Consider the following 13,756-nt stretch of genomic DNA (forward strand, 5'->3'; position numbering starts at 1 on the left):
GGGTGGGAGACCCCAAGGGTCATCCCCCTTGGGGCCCCCTAACCCATTTACATTTGGCCTTTGGCCCTTGGCCTCCCGGGCATCCCCATTTCCACGTCTGGCGTCCGAATTACAATCTGAAAATTCACGAGCATCCGTCTCGAAGTCCCCCACTGTCGGAAATCTCCCAAAGTCTCGTCTGACATGCCAAAATTTTATGAAAGTTCACCAACCACCATCTAATGGGTCTTTAAAGCACTTTTGAGCCTTGTAGCCCGGCTTCGACGAAGTATTTTTTCCCTAAAATTTGGAATTTTTGGCTATTTTTAAGCACTTCTCAATGTCAAAAATCATCTGTCATTGGTGACTATGGGATAGGGAAACTCAACCCGTTGAATCCCACAAACAGACCTGTACATATACAATCATAAAGAGCATCAAGCTGATACAAAAGAGATACGCATTAAAACACATCACAACTCTCACCCTACCCCTTGACAAAACCAAGGCATGAAATCCACAAGGAGTAGGCCTAGCAGAATCTAATAAAAAGTCTAAATCTAGTCACTAACCAACTATTCCAACATAGCCAAGCTAAAAAAAACAATCAAAGTGATCATCCTAAGTGGTAGCCTAAACTACCTACCTAACTAAGGACAACTCAATTAGGAGCTCCTACTAGGTGAGGACTCCTATAGCCTGATCAACAAATATTATCTTTTAGCACATTAGTCCTTTAGCCTCTTATTTTCCATACTTGGATGTGTAAAAAGGAGGGAGCTGAGCGTAGTGACCCAAGAAGAACAAGGCATCAGCCTCCAGTCCTGTCTTGGTACCCAAGAACCTACCAAACCCTCGCGAGGCAGCACTTAATCATTTTCCAACGCTCACTTTTATTTTTGCTCCAATCTTCTTTTATTTTTATTTTTCTAGCTAGATGCCACCCCTAGGAAGAGACTTGTTCCCAAGAACCCACCAAGCCTTCGTAAGGCGATAAACAACTGCTCAAGGATTTTTCTTTATTTTCTATTTTATGGTTGTAGGGGTTATAACACCTTTTTACACACCTCTGTATATTCATATATTTTCTTTCAGATATTGAGGGTTTTCCCTTTCAGGTGTTTTTAGTAGGCTTCTCTAACTGCATCATAACTAATAGAAACTCCTAGAACGGCCACCTAGCATGTTAGCAGAACAGGGTCACTAGAACTTCCTTCGAAAACAGGTCTTTCAGTACCTGCCAATGCCTTTACAGGAGGCAGCGACTACTCAGACCTCCCACAGACATACATAACCTAACCCTGGGACTGCATGCCTCGATTGCCGGTCTCCAACAAGAAAGTACCCTCTTACACATGTACTGTTATTTGCTTAAGGAAAAAAGACTCAGAAAGGGGACGAAACCACCTGGAATGGCCACAAGAAGCTCCTCCACAACAAAGGCTCCCTCTAGTGACTTCATCAACATGTATGATGCAATCACTACAACAACAAACTATTAAGCGTACCTGCACCAAACAGACATAGGGCCCTCTTGGCCTAAAGAAATAGTACATTTGTACTACAAACTAACTGGCCCTCTTGGCCTAAAGGAATTAGACATTAAACCCTTAAAACAACTGGCTCTCTTGGCCTAAAGAAATCAAACAAACCAGCTCATATAGATCCCTCCTTGAAAGAAGGTAGATATACGAAAATACGCTCTACTCCAAGGGGAAAAGAAGGGCTCTCAACCCTAAACGAAATGCATTAAGTTATGACCCATACCTCCTACATATATAGCAAGAGTTGTACGCATAACATGTCGTCTGACCAATCTATGGATCCAGGATAATAGTGGTAGATGTGTCTCAACTACTCTTTGCATTACCCATATCAACCATCACCTGCCATATAACACATTGTCTGATAACATTCCCCACAAGCGACCAAATCCTGTCTCATTATCAAGAGCAACATCCAGACTAGGGTCGCAGTTGAAAAAGAGGTCCTCTTCATAAGCAAGATTGGCTAGTGAATCCACAAACTAATTCCAAGAACATGGTATCAACTGAAGAGATACGCTCTCAAATTCATCAAGTAGGGTTATAGCAGTTCGATGATACATACAAAGGATAGGATTCCAGATTGTATATGTCTCACTGAGTTGATTTAAGATCAGCTGGGAATCCCCTTTCACTAACAACTGCTGAATACCACCTTTCTTGGCAATATTCAGTCCCATAATCAAGGCTTTATACTCTGCCATGTTATTAGTGAATCCTACCCCGAGATAAGTAGCTAATTTCATTGTAACTCTACATCGGGGATCTTGGATAACTAGTCCAACACTCCCTTTTTTATTAGAACCCCTAGATGCCCCATCAAAGTATAATGTATACGTCCACAATGAGTTTACACATCCAGCCATCCAAAACTCCCCTATTCGTAATTATAATAGTTAAACTTCAACATATTAAGAGGATGAACTGATGGCTCCATCCCACCTTCATCATTAAAGACTACAGGGATGCTTGCCAAAATTTGCAAACACTGATGACAAAAGACCTTAATCTCCCAAACAAATGTCATGTCATCTTTCTCATTCACTTTATATCCTTTACTCCACCAAATAATTTTCCCTGATGATATATTTGCTCGAGATATGGATGCTCCAAATAAGGAATTAGCCGCCCCATCAACCAGTTTAAGCTCTCCTACAGGTCTCAAATCAGCCTCAGCATGGACTTGCAATGCATTTAGCATGTTAGCATACTCAGAAATAATAAGGTTAAATCTTATTAAGATTAACCTTATTCTTAAATTCCACTCCCTATAAATCAACTAGTAAAGCCGTGGACTTAAATTACCTAACCTAACTGTCCTGTAAGGGCCATCCCATCTAGGCTCCAGCTTCCCTAGAAATAGCTCCCTACGTGCATCGTAGTATAGAACTAGCTGTCCTTTCTTAAAGGTATATTTCTTTGCTTTTAGATCATGCAACCGCTTCATTCAACGCTTAGCCACTTCCTGGTGCAACAAACTCTGCAATTTGAGCTCATCCAAGTGGGCTATAGTCGTAAAATGCTCGAATAGGGCATCTTCATCACCCAAAGAATGATTGATTGTGAATCTTATGGATCGGCAACTCAATTTCTAAGGGCATGACTCACTCCTCCCCATAAACTAATTTGAATGGGGTGTGGCCAGTGGCTCGCTTAAATGTCGTGTTATACACCCATACTACCACATATAATTTTATATCCCAATCTCGTTTCTTTTAGGAGACTATCTTGGATAGGATACCCACAAGCTGCTTATTGGTACTTTTAACTTGTCCATTTGCTTGCAGATTATAGGGGATCATCCTATTATGCTTGATTTTCCATGCTTCAATCAGACCTTATTCAAAAAATGGGTTCCACGGTCTGATACTAATTCCTTTGGTGGACCAAAATGGCAGATGATCTGCTCAAGTAGAAAACTGGCAGTGTCTTTTGCATTGTCCTACCACATCGCCCGTGCTTCTGACCAGTTTGTAAAGTAATCAGTGGCTACTATAATGTATCTCTTCTGAGTGGTAGATGACGGGTAATAGGACCCACAAAGTCAATGCCCCACTTCTCAAATGGAAGAATAGCCATAATAGGCATAAGTAGACACTTCCTATTCTCTCTACTGTCATGCCTCGAGGCCAGAAACCCACTAGAACCAATATTGAAGCCCATGAACTCCGGTTCAAATGGGTACATAAACAGAGAGTGAAACCTAGAAATAGCAACCCGTGGCCTTGCAAGGCTAAGGATCCGTACTCGAAACCTAGGAGGCCGAGACGAAACTATAAACATTGGCGTACGGTCAAGTCACAATGGGTCCCCAAGGCCTTGTTGCAAGCGCAAGGCTACTATGCGGATAACACTTAGATTTGGCCACCTAAAGCCCAAACATCCAAAGGCACTACTCAATTTCCATCGTCAAGCTAGCCCACATGAAATGTCCCGTCAAAACCACTCAAACCACAAGCGACTCAAGTCGCTAAATCCATGGAACCCCTAAAGCCTAGCTCAGCAGGGCATAAGCCAATATATCGGCCAAAACCGCAACCTATCACTAACAAATCGACCCCATCTAGTCCCATTGATGCCCCCCCTCAACCCTCAAATGCACCAAGTAGTGCATCCCCTGCAGCCACAACCACGCCCATCGAACATAAGGCCAAGCTACAAATTCCTGAGCAAACCAAGCAATAACCATTAGCTACTGACCTCTCTAGCGATATCAAAGATCCACGACCTACCGAGCTTAGACCCTCTTATGAGCAGCACTCAATTCTAACCTTGGCCATAGATTTAGCTGAAAATACTAGGAACGACTTGGTTGCTTGCCTTCAATGCTTGGACGCTACTTTCATGACATTGGCTAAAAGCTACTATCCACTAGATCTAGGACTCTTGGAAGAATCTATAGCGACGGAAGTGCGAACACTCCCTTACTCTTCGGATGAGTCAGAATTCATATTCATTAAAGCTTTCGAAGCAGCTGTAGAGTTAAATGCAACCAAGGTATCCAAGGAACAAGCAACTAAATAGTGTCTCATCATGTCATATAGCAAGAGCATGATCATGGCCACGAACCAAGAAATCGAGAAGTTGCAACGGCTTCCTAACAACAATTCCCCCTTCTTGCAAAAATGGGATGCTCTACGATTTCAATGGGAGCTAGAGGGATGCCAAATAATGACCAATGCTGAACAGTGACATACAATCAAAGCATCTAAATATGACCCAACCTATGTCTCTCCAACTTCATATAGGGTGTTGACTACTCTCTATAATCGACCCATAGAAGACCACATTAAAGAACACCCTTATCTAGATCGCATCCTCACCGAGGAGGAGTTGCATGTTGCTAGAGCAGAGTGGCCTCTGGTGACTTCTTACTTGATGTCCTCACTTACATTACACATGTGGGCATCCGCCCTTTCGATATGGACCGCTATGCTTGGTTAGAATATAATCCAAGTTTCTATGGGTGGCTCATTGATGGGACCTAAAACGGGCCGGCACTGGCTCATGCACTAGCTGGACCTCTATCATACGCTCAACAATCCCACGGCCTCGCGGACCAGGAGCTTTAATGACACATACATCATCTTCCTAAACATCTTGTGTTTGTATCACATCTTGTAGTCCAACTCTAACTCAATCAACACTCCTCAGAGGGAGTCCCAGCACATTGCCAAATAGCACGAAGTACAAACATAGGAGGTCCTCCCACGGCTGAATTGTCGCTACCTCACTGTGACTCTTCTACACCTTAGGGATTAGCCCCTCAATGCGTCGCTAAACATATATATCATACGAACACAAACTTCTCTCTTTTATGATTCGTGTATTTCCAGTAGATACACCATGCTTCCTCACTTTCTTTCCCTTGACCCAACGCCTAGCCTACAGCTTGGACAACCTTACTCACTCAACGTTGGTCATATTCCTCTAAAAAGCAATTGCTATGCATCCAGGAGGTATTATCTGATACTTTTTAAATTTCATGCTTCATGCAAATTGTGAATGTCCACGTGCTTAAACAATTAAGAAAATCAGCATTGGTGCTTAGTGCAAAAGCATTCTTTCAATGAATTTCACTATTGCTCGTATGCAGCGTTGCATGAACCTAGCACCGAGAAACCCTCGTGCTACTAGGTTCTTAATCTTTAAATATCATCCAATCTATATGGTATGCATTAAAAAAAACCAACAAACTTTCTATCATTTCATTCAACATTTACACACTTTTCATACACTCCAACCCCCTCACCCGTTTAGGTTGTGCATGGACACAGGTTTAGGGTTCATTTTTCACATTTTTGTTGCATAAAAAGCCATAAAACTCACTAAAACATAGATTTAGGGCTGAACTGAGGCTAAACCTCATACTTTAGACCTCCCATACATCCACAAACATGGTTCTTATTTTTCCTTAATTTTCGGCACTCAAAATCTATTTTTCCCTATTTTTTCCTTATTTTTCCTATTTTTCTTGTATTTTTCCCAATATTTAATGACTGAAAATTCAAAATGAGTTATGGGCTGTGGCCCTTAGGTTCATTTGCAGCAAAAAGACAAGTTTAGCTTGTGTGTCTTATGATATTTTTCATTGATACCTCAAAAACACCCAATTTTCCCATATTTTGCATATTTATGGGTTTTTCACTACTAATTTCATCCACAACACTTATGATTCTCTGATTTTCTGAGCATAAACGGTTGAAAGACATTGAAGACAACATTATAATACATTATCATCTCATGGGAACAAGAATGCATCAAGCAAATTGCATAAAAACACCATTTTCCTTCATAAAAATGAGATTACCGTTCTTTTGCAGGTTGCGGGTTTTTATTTGCCATATTTCGGGACTGATTTCCAGCCACCATTACTGCTCATGACAGTCCACATTCAGCAATCTTCAATCTTCTTACACCATGGAACAACCCGGTATTCATTGGGCAAGCATCCATCATCCATTCTTCTTCTTCCTCTTCACCACATGAATCTGCCTTTAGGGGAGAGAGAGGGAGGAGAGAGAAAGACTGAAATTAGAATTCTTCATAGAGACCGCCATTGGACGGCCGAAGCACGGCGATAGAGTCCACAGACAGAGGGGATTCAAGCCCCATGATCAATTGGGGGGGTTGTTTGCAGCAACCATGATGCCTCTCATCCATTCATGGCGCATTTTTTGGGAGTCATCTTCCTCCACGTTTTTTCACTCATCTTTCATGCCACGATTTTGTTTGGCATAAAATGCTTCCAAGACCCTAAGGGTCACTTACCACTTGGCCCAACTCATGTCCACCTCTTGAAATCTTGACCAATTCTTGGCCATTTCCCCGTCCGGACTCGGAATTGAGCTCTGAAAAATCCTGGGTGTCCGGCTTGGCATCCCACATTGGCCAATAACTCGTATCAACCCACATGACTTTCTGAAAATTTATGAAAAATCAACAAGTGTCGCTCGGGCGCCTTTAAAGCACTTTGGCGCTTAAAATCGTCCTAGATCGAGCCGCCGCCTTTGACGTTGAGTATTTTTCCCTTGATATTCATAATTTTTGGCTATTTTTAAGCACTTCTCGGCACCAAAATTCCACTCTCACTCATGTGAAAGTAAAACACTAAGATCATGTGCTAAAGGCCCTTCATTCTCTAACCATATCATCCTAGGAATGATTATTTTCATTGCAAAGGGGGAAGGGGTAAGGTGAATCAAACCAAACACATAAAGAAAACAATAAAGGAAAAGCACACATTGCAAGGGTAAAATGCAACAACTTGTGATTAAGGAAAAGGTCGATAAAAGTTAAAATCAACTGACTACTGGAAGGAAAAGTCTACTTCTGCATCGAAGCATTTCAATTCAACAAGCATGTAGTCGTTTCCTATTGCTTATTCTGAAAACCAGTAATGGTGAATATGGCTTCATGACAGGCACCCATCATGGCAGGCCAAGACAAGGCTAGCAAATTGCCTTTTTCATAGGAAGAATAAGCAAAGTATGTACTTTCGGTGGAAACACGATCCTTCAACCATTTCAAATTCCAACATATCTTTAACCTAGATGACGTGGCAATTGAAGAACGGGCAGTAAGGCAGATCATCAATCAATGAAATATGCAAAAATACGTGGAAGCAGTGAGCCGAGGGGTTTGACTACTTCCACTATGCAAAGTTCCTGAGGACTTTCCACAAAAACCGTGGACCATAACCATGCATGAGGGGGAGGGAACTCGCCAAGTGCAAATTGAATTGACCCCGGAGCTGGTGAAAAAGGCATTGGGCCTAGAAAACAAAGTAGAAAGGAAGCCAAAAAGAGACGTATATGCCTTACTAGGGATAGATAAGGTAAAATTCCACACCCAATGATGGCATTAGCTTGGCAGACATTCCTGATCCCAAAATCCAACTCCAAGCCAACATGGTGCACGTGCTATTTTCTAGGCAAATATACAACTCCATCATGAGCTGCATCAACGTCCCCCTACTAGAGAGTGTCGCAGCAAAGTCACTGGATGAGGTTAACCTTGACAGGTTTAAGAGAAAGACCATTGAGACCTCAGCAAAAGCTTTGGCAACAAGAGGGCAGCCCGCTGAAGGAGAATCTCCCACCACCAAAGCTAAAAGGAAAGCTTCGTCTTCAAAGGTTGCAACCATTGGATTCGGTGGCAATCATCGGGCAAGCCTTAGGACAGGGGCAGGAAGAAGGAGGAGAGGGGTGGATGAAACACCAAGTAGGTTGCCACCTCACCAAGAACGGAAGGCACAATCTAGTGAGAGGACGCTGAGCGAAGAAGAGGAAAGCAAAGAACAAGAAGAGCAAACTAGTTGGGAAAAGGCTAGGAAAATGAAAAAGAAAACTGCGAACAATAGGAAGAGGAGAAGAGGAGACAAGAAAAGGCAGACTTGCAAAAGGCCTACATGGAGTCCAGAAAGGCCGAGGAGGAAAGGAAGAGAAAGCAAGAAGAGGAGGAGGAGGAGCTGAGAAAAAAAGAGGAGGAAGACATGGCCCTCTCCATGCGCAGGTCCATTGAGCAGTAGTCCATGCACGATGAGCCAGAACCCGCGAGCCCCATCAAAGACAAGAGGCCTAGCTCAAGCGCCTATGTGCATGAGTTTGTGCCTCCTGCAGTGCAAGAAGGCAAGGGCAAGGCCCTAATCACCCCCATACCCACCCTCCTGATACCCGCCATCACCACCACCATCTCCACTCCCAGTTCTATGACCCAAGTGGATGCCAACAACCTAATGGCTTGGGTCCAGTACTTTGTAAATAAGGAAATGATCCAAGGAGCAAGAGAAGGAACCCCCTTGGTAGGGACCAAAAGATCATTGTGGTAGATGCCGAGTCGAGGCAAGACCCTAATAAGCAAAAGATGGCAAGCTCTACAACTTCCATCCCCACAATAGAGAGGCCACCCGAAGAATACGATGAGTACGTCAAAGAGCTCCTCTCTCAACTAGAGAGAGCCAAGGAGGAGAAGAGAACCGCGATAGCAAAGCTTGAAGGTGAAAAGGAGGCCATAGCAACATTTTAGTTGGAGAGAACACGCCAAATGGCCATGGCCCAAATGGAAGTCAATGAGCTGAAATAGTAGCTACAAGCTAAGGAAGAGACAGAAGCTGAATGGCAGGAGCACTTGAACGGAGAAATCAAGGCCATACAATGCCTATGGTAGCACAATGAAGAGATTGTGGCACTCTACGAAGGTCTACAATCTCAAATGGAGAAACTCACTAAAGCCACAGACGGAAGAGCTGGAGGAGCTGAGGGAGGAAAGAGCTTGCAGGTGTGAAATAGAGATGGAGAGACTAACCCAAGAGACTATCGCGGCACAGGAAAAGCAGCAATAACTAAGGGTAGAAATGGAAGACCAAGAATGAATGCTGACAATCCTGGCCCAAAGGCAAGGGAAAAGCCTCGAAGACATGGGGGGTAGAGGAATGGACCAATCAGAACAAAAAAAGGGTCAAAGCTTTGGCGCATTGCCTCGCTCAAGCCAAAAAAGAAAAGATACTTGCCGAAACTAGAGCGGAGGCTTGCCAAGTGAGCTTCCACACCCAACAATGCGCCTTCCTAGAAACCCTATTGGACGTCACCCAAGCAAAGGAGGGAGAGTCCATGGACGCAATGAAAAAGAAATTGGGAATGGCTCATAGGGCACTGAAGGCTGGGTGGACTCTAGATACCACCACAACCTAGTGGAGTTGGCCCAAGCCTGGAAGAACAATGCCATTATCTCCTATTGGCATGACTAAACTCATAGGAAGTGGACGCACTCGGGTTCCTCGAAGAGGAGTAGAAAGAGCCAAGCCGGGAAAGGGATGTGGATGTGAACTTTGAAATGGGACCACATGAAGATGAGTTTGTCCCATCGCCTCCTCCCTCGAGGCCCAAGCCTGGAAGAACAATGCCATTATCTCCTATTGGCAGGACTAAACTCACAGGAAGTGGACGCACTCGGGTTCCTCGAAGAGGAGTAGAAAGAGCCAAGCCGGGAAAGAGACGTGGATGTGAGCTTTGAAATGGGACCACATGAAGATGAGTTTGTCCCATCGCCTGCTCCCTCGAGGCCTGAAGAGCAACAACATGCAGACACATTTGCAAAAAGAAAGGCGGCACTAAGAGAAAGAAGAAAGAAAATGGTGGAGGAGACAAGGAGAAAATGGAATTCCAAGGGAGTGAGTGCACCCCAGGCACCTATCCCACCATGTGCGGATGACACCCTAGCAAGCTTTCACGCCGACCTCATAATCTAGGAGAGGCAAGAAATGACTAGGAGCCCCTTTGACCTCAACTTTCGATTCCCCACCACCCTGCATAGAGTGTTACCTATCAAGGTGGTGGAGGAGGTGATTAACGTCAGAAGAAGGCTCGAACAAACATGGTTGGAGGAGAGAGAGCAGAACCCCACATTATGGGCCACAGTAGACACCAAATTTTGGCAAAATAAAGTTTTTGAAGTACCACGGTCTGTGCCCGGCTACAAATGCCAACCTACATGGAGAAGAAGGGTCTACGACACCAATTTGGACACTTGGATGGCCTTTTGCAACACTCAACCCTTCGAGCGGAACAACCCAACCTTTATGCCTTACCCTCGAAGGGTGGGAGTGGATTTTCACTCCAATGTCCACGGCCATTATAAATTCCCTGTAATCTATAATCCTCACTATACTACATATGAAGATGCTCTCATCTTCATGTCAGAAAACTTGTATGATACTCTAATCCAATTTACTAACCAATTCTCTTCATGCCCTGACCCCGCCTTCATTACCACTTGTAATTACCTTAGATTGCTTAGGATACTCCTTAGGAAAGACCCCACCCCACAGGAACGCGGCCTCCCAGTGCTCCATTTTGATCCAAATGCTATAGATAGTTGCGTGGTGGCTCAACTAATGATGTGAGCCACTCTATTGCCTTCATTTTGCTTAACTCTACTAGAGGACATGAATGATAGCCGCTTCACCCACTGCAATCATCCATTCCTCTCCATCACCACCCTTCATATCCGCCTAAACCTCAAGGGATATCTCCAAAGCCACCAATTCCTTAGTAAATCTATTAAGCCCCCTTCTCTACCTTACTCTGATGATGAAGATTAAACTTCTATCACGATTATGTAACCTTACTATTATTATTTTTTAAAGAAAAATAATATATTTAAAAAATAAAAAAAGGAAAAAAAATAGCACGTGTCACCACTACAAGTTGCACATCCACCACAACCATTGCACCTAGGGGTCCTCAAGTTAGGTGCACCCGATGGCTCGGTCAGCCAGCTCCCGTCCCTAACCCCCTAGCCTCATTTTGACCCCCCACATCACGCTTAGGACACATCAAGGGCAGGACACACCCAGGAAGGTAACACTCACCTATGGTTACCTATCACCCTAAGCTCCATCCCACTAGCATGCGCACAATGCTCCACACGACAATGGCACACACCCACACGTAATGCACAATCGAAGGCCCCCCCACAAACTTTAGCAACCCCATCATCCATGCAATGTGCTTCCCATCTTATGAAACATCCTACCATACTGACCCAACAAGCCAAGGGGGGACGCCACAACCCCAATCGAAAAGTGAATGAAGAAGCTCATTTCGAATAGTGCATAAGAAGGTCACCACAAAGGGCCAAGCGACAGATCCATCCAACATAATATTCAATTTCAATGCTAGATCCGCCCACCAGCCTCTCTCCATGACTAGGGCTAAGTCCAAACTCAAGAGCCTTTTAGGTCCATAAATCCTTCCAAGACAAGGGATCATCTCCAACTCAAGGGCCTCACAGTTCCATATATCCCTCTAACACACCTTCCAACTCGACTCGTACACAAACTCAAAGAGCTACTGTCATTACTTGTGTCCCTTGATTACTTGTGTCCCTTGATTGACACACTGTAATTTGCTCTTCCATTGATAAAATCTGAGAATTTTGAAGTTGTTTGCTGTTGCTCCAGCCATCTAACATGGGCAAAGACTCTCCAATTGCTTGCTTCAAAGGAGTCTATGTGGATGATATGCTTATTGCCATGAGAGCTCATGATGAGTTGGTATTGAGATATTTGCAATCACACCTACTTCAGTCCCTTTGTAAGGAGCAGTGAGGGCTCAAGACCAGAATCCCATATGCACAGCAGGAGAAAGTGCCACCACTCAATTCCTATAAAGCATTGTACTTGCACTCTTTTTATAATGCAATAATAGTACTCTTTTCTTTCCAGTAAAGTGTCTATGTCACTATCCACACAGAAGATTGTGTTTATGAGTCCAAGTCTCAATCTTGGAACCTAATTCACTTGTGTGACAATTTGTCTTTGTCAGGGTCAATGCCTTCATGAGTTTCTTCTCCCTCTTTCAACCTCCATAGCTTCTGCATCTACCATGCTCTAGATCCCACATATTTTAACATGGATGCCTTTAAAACTCAGATCAAGAAAATCTTTGAGATGAAGGACATGGAACAGCCCTCCCACATTCTTGGGATGGGCATCATGCACTATCACTCTAAGGGGCTCCTTTATCTATCACACAGAAGGAGTATATCTAGAAAGTCCTTGAGTGGTTTCATATACAGGATGGTAAGACTATTGGATATTCTCTACCTTCTCATGTGAAGGTTAGTCAGATTGATTGTCCATAGTCTAATGAATAGAAGGCTGTAATGGCCAAGATCCCTCATGCATCCACCATAGGCAATTTTATGTATGCCATGATTGACACTCGTCCTAATATAACATTTACATTGGGAGTTATGACATATTATATGGCTACACCTAGCAAACAGCATTGGGATGCTATCAAGGGTATCATGAGGTACCTAAAGGGCACAATAGCTATGTGCATATGTTAGGGTGGCCAAGATACAAGAGTCATGGGGTACATTGACTCTAATTATATAGGACATGCAGACAATAGGAAGTCCACCTCGATCTATGTCTTCATGTTTGCTAGAGGTGCTATTTCTTGAATATCCAAGGTGTAGAAATGCATGGCCCTCTCTACTGAGGCTAAGTATGTTGTAGCTATTGTGAGGCATGCAAGGAGGCTCTCTGGTTAGGTTGTCTAGTGGTGGCACACCTTGGTATTACTGATGGCATTCCTACATTACATTTAGATTCTATGAATGATATCCAAATAGTCAAGAATCATGTCCTCCATACAAAGACGAAACACATATCAATATTGCCATAGAATAAATGAATAATGAAGAAAAATAGTTTTATAGGAAGAAAACTAATTAACTATACTATAAAAAGATAACATTGGAAAATACCAAGGAGGAAGATGCATATTGTAGATGATAGGTGATAGAGTTTGCAAGAGCAAGTTATATGGGTTGGGTGTCAATGAACACTAATGAAGACCAATACAAACATAGGCGAGTCCATTTTGCAGATGACGATAGGTGATAGTTGATGGTGAGGCTAGATCTAGAAGAAACAGGCTTGAGTCGATAGACAAGGTTTTATGTTGTAGTGCATAATTTCCTCTTACAAAGAGATGAATGCAAAAGATAGTCATAGAAGTGACACTACCATAGCGGAGGCACTAATCCATGGCATCATGGAAGTAAGAGGTGGCACATCACCAACAATGTGCACGAAGCAGAAAGAGGAAGCTAAGCAGTGCAAAAGGGGAGCCAACACAAGGGAAGATTTGAGTGAAAGGAATGGGCCAAATGAGACGAGCAACTAAGCAACATGTCCACATGGCAATATGGACCAAGCA

This window comes from Lygodium microphyllum, chromosome 20 (assembly GCF_053477565.2).
Source record: "Lygodium microphyllum isolate KBCC chromosome 20, Lygodium_microphyllum_v1.1.10, whole genome shotgun sequence".
NCBI lineage: Eukaryota > Viridiplantae > Streptophyta > Polypodiopsida > Schizaeales > Lygodiaceae > Lygodium > Lygodium microphyllum.